The sequence below is a fragment of the Lontra canadensis genome, unplaced genomic scaffold (assembly GCF_010015895.1).
Source record: "Lontra canadensis isolate GAN:19392208 unplaced genomic scaffold, GSC_riverotter_1.0 scaffold90, whole genome shotgun sequence".
In the NCBI taxonomy this organism is placed as follows: domain Eukaryota; kingdom Metazoa; phylum Chordata; class Mammalia; order Carnivora; family Mustelidae; genus Lontra; species Lontra canadensis.
The window spans coordinates 492,420-504,963 of NW_022631084.1; positions in this window are offsets into that span (position 1 = coordinate 492,420).

A 12,544-nucleotide genomic window follows, 5' to 3' on the forward strand; every position below is an offset into this window, starting at 1 on the left:
TGGGTGTATTCTAGTCTCTTAGAAGAAACTACCTCCCAAAATTTTAAAGAAAGAAAAATTTATATATATACAAAAATAAGGGTAAACATGATGAAGGGAATATGACTGTAAAGATAAAAATTAAAAAATATTCTAAAAAAGGAATTTATTAGATAAGTTGGATGGAAAAAGAAAAAAGAGTAAAAAAAAGAGGAGAGAATGTGATCTGGCTGGAGACCAGAACAAAGCCATGCACTAGATTTAGGGTATATTTTGATCTATTAGAAGAAATTGTATCCCACAATTTTGAAGAAAAAATCCTATATGTATACAAAAAATAAGGTTAAATACAATGAAGGGATAAAATATGACTATAACAGTGAAAACTTTAAAAGATTTTTTTTAAAAAAAGGTATTGATAAGATAAAGTAGCTAAAAAACATTAAAAGAGGAAAGAGGAAAAGTTTAAAAAAATAGAATAAGAAAAAAATAAAATTAAATAAATTTAACTTGCAAGACTAAAGGATTATAGGGAAAAAGCCATGAATTCTATGTGTTGTTTTCCCCTATCTCTGGAGTTCCATAGTTCTCATTGATTGGTGAACTTGGTCTTGGCTGGATGTTCTTGCTGATCTTCTGGGAGAGGGGCCTGTTACAGTGATTCTCAAGTGTCTTTGCCCGAGGCAGAATTGCACCACCCTTGCCAGGGGCCATTCTAAGTAATCTGCTCAGCTTTGCTCTTGGGAGCTTTTGTTCCTTGAAGTCTTTCTGTAGAGCTTTGGAGTATGGGAATGAAAATGACGGCCTCTCAATCTCCAGTCCATGGGAGCTGAGAGCTTGGGGCCCCCACTTCTCAGTGCGCCCTCAGAGAAAAGTTGTCAATCCCTCCTGTCTTGCTGGTCTCAGGCTGCGTTCTGTGCTCACCCAGCCTGGGACCAAGTGTTTCTATCTCTGGCACACGGTCACCTTTGGAGTGTCCAAACCTAGCAGATTGCTTCTGTGCACTCCCATGCCACTCTTCCCTGAGGAGGAAGGTGAGTCTCCCTGGATCTGCTACTTGTGGGGTACCTGCTCAAAAAGCAATGGCCTGATTGTGCCTTGGATCACGGTTTAAGGTAACCCCAAGCTGAGAGCTCACTCCTTGGCTCCCTTTCTGGAGCTGGCTTCCCTGACTCTGATACCTGGCAGCTCTGCCACACTCAGATACCCCTGGTCTTTCTGTGACCCTGCAGGTCCTGAGACCCCACTGTCCCTGTCCCTGTCCCTCCACCCCCGCTTAACCTCTGGAGCAACATCCCTCAGTGGAGCTTACATCTAAAATTTCTGATTTTGTGCTCCATTACTCCATCACTTGCTGGGAGCTGGCCACTGTCCCCATGGTCTATCTTCCCAAGACTTTAGATTCACTTCTCCGCACGTCCTACCTTCTGGAAAGTGGTTGATTTTCTGTTCCTAGAATTGCTGCTCTTCTTCTCTTCTATCTCCTGTTGAGTTTGTAGGTGTTCGCAATTGGTTTGATAACTATCTAGCTCATCTCCGGCAACCTGATGATATTTCAGTCTCCTACTCCTCCACCATCTTGCTTCCTCCAAGATGAACATTTTTAAGTGAATTTTTCAACAATAATTATTTTTTATGATATGTCTAATTAAAGTTTCCCAGATCTCTGTGGTAACTTATACTCTCAGAGTTTTGTCAAGTTAAGTGACGGAAAGTCCCTGAATATCTAGGTCATTTCCAAATAAGATAAAATGCAGAAACATTAATTATTGAACATAGATTTAACAACTTTTGGCTTCTTGTTGCAGAGAAACTGAACATATTTGGATCTGTCAGTAAACATGTCTCATGCCACATTAAAAAAAAAAATTGTACCTGTAAAGAAACATACATTTCCAGAGGTTATGAAGTTAATGGGTTTGCCAGTCTGTGGAATGCTGGTGTAACAGTTGACGATTGAATACTAGAAATTACAGTTTCTATCAGCTAAAAATTCTAATTAATATATGAAATAGTAAAAGAAACAACAATATACAAGCAAAATAAGTTTGGGCTTAGAAAAAGTATGACATATGGAGATGTATTTTTGTTAAGGGAAAAAGTAATATAATGCTGATTATTTGAGAGAGAGAGAAATAGAGAAAAGAATTTTTCTTGTGTGATTATGCTAGCTAAAGTAGAATAAATTTATTATAAAAATTATTTATAAATAAAATAGAATAAATTTATTTTTAAAAATAAGGTAGTTATGTAAACAAAAACTTAGTTTTCTTTCATTTGCTAAAAGGACAGTTTTCTTGGACTACCTAGTCTGCTCTTGATAAGATTGTGGAAGGTTTCTCATCCTTTGAATTGTCTTTGAGGTTTTGTTGTCTCCCTATAAACTGGACTGGATCCTGAATATGTCTAGTTTCCTCCAATAGGTAGCTACAACTCTCCAGACTAACATTTCCAATTTTCTCCCACCCTTTTGCCTTGCCATCGTTGAGAACTAAAACTGCCCTTTTCCCAAAGCCATGAATGCTAAAATTGGCCTACTTGATATAAACTTCAGAGAAACCACCATAATAGCTGTATGGATAATCTTTATGACTATTGCTGTGTGATCTTCCGGAAGGATCACCAGGGATAGTCAAACTGCAAGCCGGGAAAATCTGTCAGAGTGCTACTCCCTGTCCTTACTCTGTCCGAAGAAGTTTTGAGTCTGACGTCTAAAAATCTTTTTGACTAGCTGCCTTCAGAACTCAGAAACTGGGATTATTGTCTCCAATCATCAACCATTGTTTTTATCTTATTTCCAAAGAAATGTCTCCTCTTAAGTACCTCATGCAGATACTCACACCGTATAGGCCTAACTTTGGGAGCCTATCTGCCACCCTACCTCCTGAAATGAGATACAACTGTTTAACTGAACTGACCTATTTTCAAAGACTAAGAGACTAGTTCAGTGAGTTAATGGAACAATCTGCTGATCAGCTTCTGAATTGTGAAACTTCTTGGAAGTCTCAGAGGTGGGGCAGGAGAGCAGAAGAAGCCATCCCAAAATATGCCACTTTGGCATATTGATTATTTTGAATTAAAGTTACCTAAGAAACAGCCAGCAAAAGAAGAACACTTTGACCCTCCTCTGTCCTGCTGAAAGCAGTAAATAAATCTCCTGTGAGAAATGTTCTCTTCCTTCACCAGAAGGGTAGAAGGCATCCTTATCACCGGAGGTAGGGAACTTAAGGTAAAGAAGGCTATATAAACCAAACATGTTACTTCTTCACTAATTTACTGCCCCAAGCCCAAACCCCTTTATCTTGTTGATTCTTCACAAATGTATTATTTCCTTGTCTGAAAGGTATAAAAGCTGCTTGCTTTGTTTCCTTCTTGGAATCTCATATTTGTATAGGGCTCCTCTGTGTGTGAAATTAAATTTATTTTCTCCTGTTAATCTGTCTTATGTCAATTTAATTATTAGGACAAACAGAGACTCTAGAAGGATAAAAGGGAAAAGAGTTCTACTCCTACAGATTCATATTATATAAAGACTTTTTGTGATCTGCTTTATTTTCTTTTTTTTTTTTAAAGTTCATAGCAGCTTTATTTGTAAGACCCAAAAACTAGAAAGAAACCTCATGTTCATCAATGGTGAATGGTTAAATAAACTTGATATATTCACACCATGGAGTACTACTTAGCCTCAAAAATGAACAAAGATATTATGTTGAGTGAAAAAAAACCTATCTAAAAAGGTCACAGATTGCATGGTTCTATTGAAATAACATTCTTGTGGTGATGGAACTGTTCCAAAGATAGATATTACTATTATTTTTTAAGATTTTATTTATTTATTTATTTGTCAGAGAGAGAGAGTGAGAGAGCACAAGCTGGGGGAGTGGCAGGCAGAGGGAGAAACAGGCTCCCTGCTAAGCAGGGATTCAATCCCAGGACCTTGGGGTCATGACCTGAGCAGAAGGTAGACACTTAACTGACTGAGCCACCCAGGCATCCCAAGATAGATTTTTTTAAATTGAATTATAGTTGACACACAATATTACATCAGTTTTAGGTGTTGTGATTTGCTTTTTTCACTTCGTGTTTACATTGTCTTCTCATATCTTTAGTAATGTTGAAGAATATGCTTTCATGGTTTCATGGGATTCCATGGTTTCATGGGATTTCATGGGATTTCATGGGATTGCATATGTGGGGAGGCTATTATTTTTTACCAGTTTGGTATATGGGACAATTAATTTTATTTTCCCATTATAAATAGCACTAAGGTAAACATCCTTTTACACAAATTTTTGAGATCTTCTCTGATTATATCAATTAAATTCTTACATAAATAAATTACTTAAAATAAGTTCCTAGAGAGGTACCTGGATGGCTCCGTTGTTAAGTGTCTGCCTTTAGCTCAGGTCATGATCCCAGTTCCTGGCATCAAGCCCCACATTGGGCTCCCTGCTCAGCAGTGAGTCTGTTTCTCCCTCTCCCTCCACCCCTCTGCCTGCTTGTGTTCTCTCTCTCAAGTAAATAAATAAATAAACAAATAAATAAAATCTTTTTTAAAAAGTTCCTCAAAATGGAATAGATTTTTAAAAATAAATTCCTAGAAGTGAGATTGTTAAGTGAAAAGGAATATGCATTTTGAGAAATATTGCTGACCTGCCCCCTGGCAAGTTGTATCCATTCACTACTCCTACCAACAGTGTTTGTATCAGTGAGCAAGTCACTCAAGGCCTTCCACGTTTTCTCCTAACAGACTTACCTTTCCACCCTTTCTTCCTAGTACCTTCCTATATGAAGCGTCTACTTCAGTTCTGTCCTCTATTCCAGTTACATTGTTTTGTTCAGTGTCTCTCAAACATCCTCTATGAGTTCCATCTCTGGGCCGTTGTCATACCTTTTTAGGAATGTCTTCTTCCTCTTCTGCATTTCTGAGTCATACTTCCATAATTCAAGTCCCAACCTCTCTGCAGAGACTTGCCTGATTGTCCAATTTAGTCAACCAACCTCCTTCCTCTGAAGTTCCTCTACCTTTATTGTCTGTGCCACTCATTTGTCACTTGTCACATATTGTGATTTGCCTTTTTATATGTGTCTACATTGTTTCTTGAACAACTCAGATAGTACAAAATTACACTTAACAATTTCTTTTATTACCCATAGCCTACACAAATGTAGCTTTGTGTAACTATATTGTGTAACTAGCTTTGTGCAACTATTTTGTGTAACTATATTGTGTATACATATGATGTATATATGTATAAGCTTTGTGTAACTATATTATGATACATAGAATGTATATAATAACCTATAGTATAAAACTCCAGTGAGGGATTGTAATGAACCCTCACCCTTATTCCAGTTACCACCACCAACAACAAAATCAAGTATCCCTGTCAGGGTTGTCACACACTCCCAAGAAGCTCAAACCTCAGCTTCCTTGAACTTTATCTTCCCGTGTGCTATGTTTATCTAAACTACCGAAAAATGATAAGGGCTCTTTTCCACATAGCACTTAAGGAATAGCTAAATTCAATTTTAAATCATAAAATTATGATAAGGATAATCTGGTCAATGTCTAGAATCAGAAATCAAAATCAATTTGACAAAGGATATATCTATCTATATCTATATATGTATATAGATATATATATCTATATATAAATACACTGCAACAGCAAACCTAAATATCAGTTTTCAAAAATACTTAACCTGAATGGTATAGAAAGTCTAGATACTGTTAGTGATAAAAAATGATAACTTCTTCAAGAAATACTGAGATCAAAAACATGTCAAAGTCATATTACCTAAATAATGAACTACATAGTGCAAATATATCATAAGAAGCTGAAAATTCTATCATTTTGTGTTGCATTTAGTTACTCCCTCACAGTTCCGGAGTCTTTTTTTTTTTTTTTTTTAATTTATTTGACAGAGAGAGATCACAAGTGGGCAGAGAGGCAATCAGAGAGAGAGAGAGGAGGAAGCAGGCTCCCTGCAGAGCAGAGAGCCCGATGGGACTCGGTCCCAGGACCCTGAGATCATGACCTGAGCTGAAGGCAGAGGCTTAACCCACTGAGCCACCCAGGTGCCCCTGTGTTGCATTTAGATACAACAGGTGCTGCTCCATCATAGCTAAATCATTACAGCTAGATCATCACAGTATCTAGTTAACCTTCCTGACAATCTCAAGAAATAAAGTATATGAGAGGATAGTTAAAATGGACATTTGTCATCCTTTACAGTTCATAGGGGCCATTGTCCTGCTGGAGAAGCATGAGTACACTCTCCAGTAGACATTGATTGTACAAATGAAGACTTGGAGACCTGGGGAGTTTAAGGCTTGGTTAGAGCCACACAACCAGTAAGTAGGGTCCTTGACTCTCACACCCAGTTCTGTCTGCTTCTCGGTATAGTTCACTCTCAGCTATAACTTGTATTTCTACTGCATATTAGGAGCAGGTTTCAGGTTTAGAGGCCTCACCCTGGCCTCAGGATCTTTGCACTTTCTATTCTCTCTGTCTGGACTGTCTCACGAACACCCACTTGGCTTGTTTCCTCACCTCCTTCAGTTTTCTGCCCTGATGCCACTCTCTTTGTGAGTTCTCCCCTTGTTATTTAAAATCCCAGTTACCCTCACCCCCACACACGTACCCAAGAATTTCTCTGCCTTTTTCTTGCTGTATTTTTCTCTAAACACTTATCAGCCTCTGATATGTTATTTATGTAGTTGCTGACATTGCATGTAAGCTCCACAAGAACAGGAATAAAAGTTCCTAATAAAAATTGTTCTGTTCCCTATGGTATCCTAGGCCTAGAGCAATGGATGGCATCTAGAGACAACAAATATTTGTAGGATGTATGCAAATTAAACATAAATCCATATAATTTCCAGTTTGAATTTATAGCAGTACGGTTGGCTTCTGTGGCAGTATTCTGAACAGCCTGATTGCTAGCTCTGAAGTTTTCATTCACTCATTCATTCACGATTTTGCTTTCCTTCACATAATTTATCACTGCCTGAAACTTTATTACGTATTTATCCGTGTACTTATTTATTGTCTGTCTCTTTAATTTACTATAGGATAAGCTCTAAGAAGGCAAGAGCTTTGCCTGGTTGTAAAGGGCTATATCCCCTCACAGAAAACAGTACCTGGTGGATAATAGAAGTTCAAGAAATAACTCTGATAAGATAATAAACTAGTAAGTGTATTCATTTGAGAAACATTTATAGAGCACCTGGCATGACCTGTCCTTAGTTTTATGAGAGAGAAAAATAAGTCAGTAGGGAATTGCATCACTGGTAGGATTTACTGTGGAAGGGGGGAAATGTGGAAACACTCATAGCCTGATTGTGAGTGGTCACAGAGAACTTGCCATCTGAATTGTCCTGAGCCAAGCTTGAGGGGGGACAACTATGAAAGTCGAGTAAGAACATGACAAAGTGTTGGAAGTGCAAATACTTTGGTATTAGACTGGGCCTCGGGGTTGGAGGAGAAGGGATCTGGAGAAGCTGGAGAGCCAAGGAGCTTATGGAACATGCCAGAATGCAGGACTTGATTCCGAGGTTAGTAGAAATCTTTAAGCAGGGATTTGGCATGAGTAAATTCTCTTTATCATCTCACTGTGGCATTTGAAAGAAAGGGCGAGGCAACAAAAATCGCTGCTCATACCAGATCCGCAAAGTCAGAAAACTGTAGGCACGAGCTGGGACCGCACCACCTGATTAGTCTCCCACCCTGGCATGTCCAGAAAGAGTCACAGGCCCAGCCTTCTGGAAGTGGGTGGGCTAGACTGTCCCATGGCTCCATGGGGACATTCAAACCCCACTACAGTGCTTGGTGACAGCTAATGGGTGTCTGAAATGTGCACCAGGAGCTTTCTCACTAGTGTAAAACCTGGAAATAAGCAAAGCCATAAAAATCTGAATATTTTGATAAGCTAGTAATTCACATTCTGAATAACTCTAGAGAATAATAGATTAAAAACTCCTTTCCCCACTTCCATCATGCACATAATTTTAAATAATACATGCAAATATTATGTCTAATACATGGAGATTTTTCTAAATAATTAGCTGGGTAAGCAGAAGATAAAAGTGATACTATGAATCAACTTTAAGTGACTCTCTAGTTTCTTGAGGCCCTATGATAATTTGTATCCACAAACCCAAATTCCACCTGCATGTAATAGGGAGAGAAATAGTAGGGAGCCTGTAAATGTTGGGGCAGGGGGATCTGTGCCTCTGGGGAAAGGTTCCAGCACAGTGAGGGCAAAAACTTAGTGAGAAGTGTGTGTCCATTCATTCAGCTCCCCTGTGGCTGGCCCTGCCTGCGAAAAGCACGGTTTTAATTCTCCAACAGGAATCAAGGTTGGGGGGTAATAAATAGACCCACACAAATGCATTCAACTGATCTTTTTAAGAAATTCACAAAACATAAAATTAGCCATTTTAAAGTGACATTGAGTGCATTCACAGTGTTGTGCAACTACTGTCTATCTAGTTCCAGAACATTTCTATCACCCCAAAAGGAAAACCTATACCTATTTCGTAGTTGCTCCCCATTCTCCCTTCGCCCATGGCCCCACCCATAGGAATTCAGTTATTCAGGATATTTCATAGACACGGAATCACACAGTATGTGGCCTTTTGTGTCTAGCATCTTTCACTTAGCATAATGTTTCAAGGTTCATCTGTCCTATAACATGTATCAGTACTTCATTTCTTTTTACGGCTGAATAATATTCCTTTGTATGTATATACTGTATTTTGGTTATCCACTCATCAACTGATAAACATTTGGGCTGTTTCCACCTTTTTGCCATTGTGAATCATGCTGCTATGAATATACACATACATGTACTTATTTGAGTATCTGCTTTTAATTCTTTTCAGTTCTAAAAACTACTAACTGATTTTTCGCAAAGGGTCAAACCAATTCAATAGAGGAAAGATAGACTTTTCAAACATGGTGCTGGAGCAATTGGGCATCCATAGTAAAAAAAAATAAAACCATGACTTGCCCCTAATAACTTTATACAAAAATTAATCCAAAATGGGTCACAGCTTTAAATGTAAGATGTAAAGCTGCAAAAACTTCTAGAAGGAAACTGATGTAGCCACTCAGGTAAACAGTATGGAGTTTCCTCAGAAAGTTGGAAGTATGACCCAGCAACTGCACTACTGGGTACTTATTCAAAGGATACAAACATAGTGATCTGAAAGGGCACCTGCACCCCGATGTTTAGAGCAGCAATGTCCACAGTAGCCAAACTATGGAAAGAGCCCAGATGTCCATCAACAGATGAATGGATAAAGATGTCACACACACACACACACACACACACACACACACATACACACACTGGAATCACTCAACCATCAAAAAGAATGAAGTCTTGCCATTTGCAACAATGCGGGTGGAACTAGAGGGTATTATGCTAAGTGAGAAATGGCAGTCAGAGAAAGACAAATATCAGATGATTTAATTCATATGTGGAATTTAAGAAATATAAAACAGATAAACATAGGGGAAGAGAAGGAAAAATAAAGTAAGACAAAACCAGAGAGGGAGACAAACCATAAGAGACTCTTAACTCTAGGAAATAAACAGAGGGTTGCTGGAGGGGAGGGGGTGCGGGACGAAGAAACTGGGTGATGGACATTAAGGAGGGCACATGATATGATGCACACTGAGTGTTATATGCAATTGATGAATCACTAAATTCTACCCCTGAAACAATAATACATTATATGTTAATTAAACTGAATTTAAATAAAATTAAAAAACAAAACAATAAACAAAAAACTTCCAAAAGAAAACACAGGAGAAAATCTTTCAGACCTAGTGCTAAGTGAAGGGTTCTGAGACATTATACTGAAAGTACAATCCACAAAATGGAAAGTTGATAAATTGGACTGCATCAAAATGAAAACTTATGTGCTGCAAAAGACCTTGTTAAGGACATGAAAAGACAAGCTACAGGCTGAGAGAAAATATTTTAAACCACATATTTGACAAAGGTCATGTATCTAGAATAAACAACAACAAAATCCTCACACTGAACAGTAATAAAAACATCCAATTTGGAAATGGTCAAAAGACTGGAAGAGATATTTCACTAAAAAGGAGATATGGATGGCGAACCAGAGCACAAAATATCACAAAATATCAATGTCATTATCCATTAGGAAGATGCATATTATAATCACAGCAAGATATCACTACTCACTTATCAGATGAGCTAAAATAAAAAATAGTGGTAATACCAAATGCTGGAGAAAATGTGGAGAAACTGGATTTCTCATACATGGCAGTGGGTATGGCATAGCCACTCAGGAAAGAGTTTGGCAGTTTCTTATAAACTAAACATGCACTTACCATAATGACCTGGCGATTACACTCTTAGGTATTTACGCCAGAGAAATGAAAACTCATGTTTACACAAACATCTGTAGCAGCTTTGTTTGTGAGCACTCCAAACTGGAAACAGCCAAACTCTGGCATTTCATACTGTAGAATACTACTCAGCAATCAAAAGTAATGAACTACTTTTTTTATTAACATATAATGTATTATTTATTTTAGGGGTACATGTCTATGATTCAAAAGTAATGAACTATTGATACATGCAACAACTTGGATGTTTCTCAAGGGCATTATGCTCAATGAAAAAAATCAATCTCAAAAGGTTGCTACTTTATAATCTTATTTATAATAACATTATCAAAATGACAAAACCACAGGGAGGAAAAACAGATTGGAAGTTGCAATGGGGCAAAAAGGGGTATTAGGAGGGGATGTGAATATATATGGAGTATACAAGAGGGTTCCTTTATGTTGAAGGAAGTCCGGGGTCTGGATCGCAGTGGTGGCTACCTAAATACGTATGCTTGGGATTACGTATGCATATATTGCATAGAAACACAAACACACACAAATGAGTGCATGTAAAAAATTGGTGAAAATTGAACACAGTCTATACAACAGAATATTCCTAGAAAACAGCACTGTACTAATGTGGATTTCCTGTTTTGATATTGCATATAATATGTCACCATTGGGGAAAGGTAGATGAAGGTACTACAGGTATTTCAAAATACAAACTTTAGAAAAAAAGTAAGGAGTGAGTAAAAATAGTTGTAAAAAAAACCTTGGAAATACCTGTATTTTGAACATATAAATGGAAGTGTGATTTTCGGCCTTGCTGAATATTCCCGGAGAGTTAGAGGGAGTCGGTGCTGTCTCAGTGCTTTGGTAGTGGGGAACATAGTTCAGGGAATGACACCCTGTCTCCTAGGAGGCGAGCAGGTAAACAACCACTTGTCATCTCTGAATCCAAAATGTTGATTAATTCCAAGCAAAGTGTGGCGGGAATTGAGAGGAAGAAGATTTTAAAGCAGCCCCAGAGCTTGGGAAAAATTTCTTAGGGTTGGTGATTTCTGATATGAAACTTGAAGGATGGGTCTAATTCTGAAGGTACAGAAGAGAGTAAGGAAGGTTTTCATGTAGATCTTAGATTTTTTTTTTTTTTTTGGTTAGTATTTTTAAAATCAACCTTCTACTTTTTCCCCAAACTCGTTCTTTCATGCTTTTAGCCTAGGAAACTAGATGAGTTTATATATAGTAAAAATGCACCACAGGGACTGGCTTGAAATGTGCTTATTTTGAGGCTCACAGAGTGTTTAACGTCACTTCATAGTTCTTCAAAGAGAGGTACTTTGAGAGAGAACTTGAAGTCCTGGGTCCTGTAGCCATATGCCTAGAGGTACCAAGCTGTAGTCATGTAGCTGGGAACCTTGCCAAAGTAAAAGAGTATTTCTTCTATCCTCATGTTTTTTTTTGTTTTGTTTTGTTTTGTTTTTTATCAAGAAGAACTTGAAAAATGAATCAAAATTGAAAACCCAGTGCTATCGACAATAAAGAATATTGCCCCAGGTAGGGACAGAGCAAACCATTTGCAGTTAACAGAGTCTTGATTCTGTATTTTCTTGCATTTACTTAAATCTGGGCTCCAGCCCAGAGGAGCCCAATTCCAAAGGAAAGCTAAGTGCCAGATAGAAGTAGACCCAGCCAGAGCCCAGGCAATTTATTGTATCATTTGTTGTAATGAGGAACTTACATTTTACTTGGCCCTGCCTTACCTTAATGGCAAGTGTTAACTCTATTATTTACCTAGTGAGATTTTTCTCTATTTCTGCAAGCATGAATTTGTGCTTTGGAAAGAGGATTGCGAGTCCTTTCAACTCTCTGTAGAGAAAGGATGCCCTTGCAGAGCCAACTGTTAGGGCACACATGCAATTACAGACAGAACCTGGGTGTTTGGCTGAACGGGGCCCCGGAGAATACCTTACGAAACAACTTCATTTTGCAGGTGAGGAAACCAAAGAAAATGCTCCTTTGTCGCAGAATAAGTGGCATTCAAACGGTTCGTTCATGTGTTTGTTCCTTCAGTACATTCTGGGCACCTAGGAGCCAGATGCTGGATGCTGGGGACATAGGGACCTGCTCCCAGGGAGCTGATGGAGGTGCTCGTGAAGGAGGGACTAGAGAATTAAAAAGTAAACAAG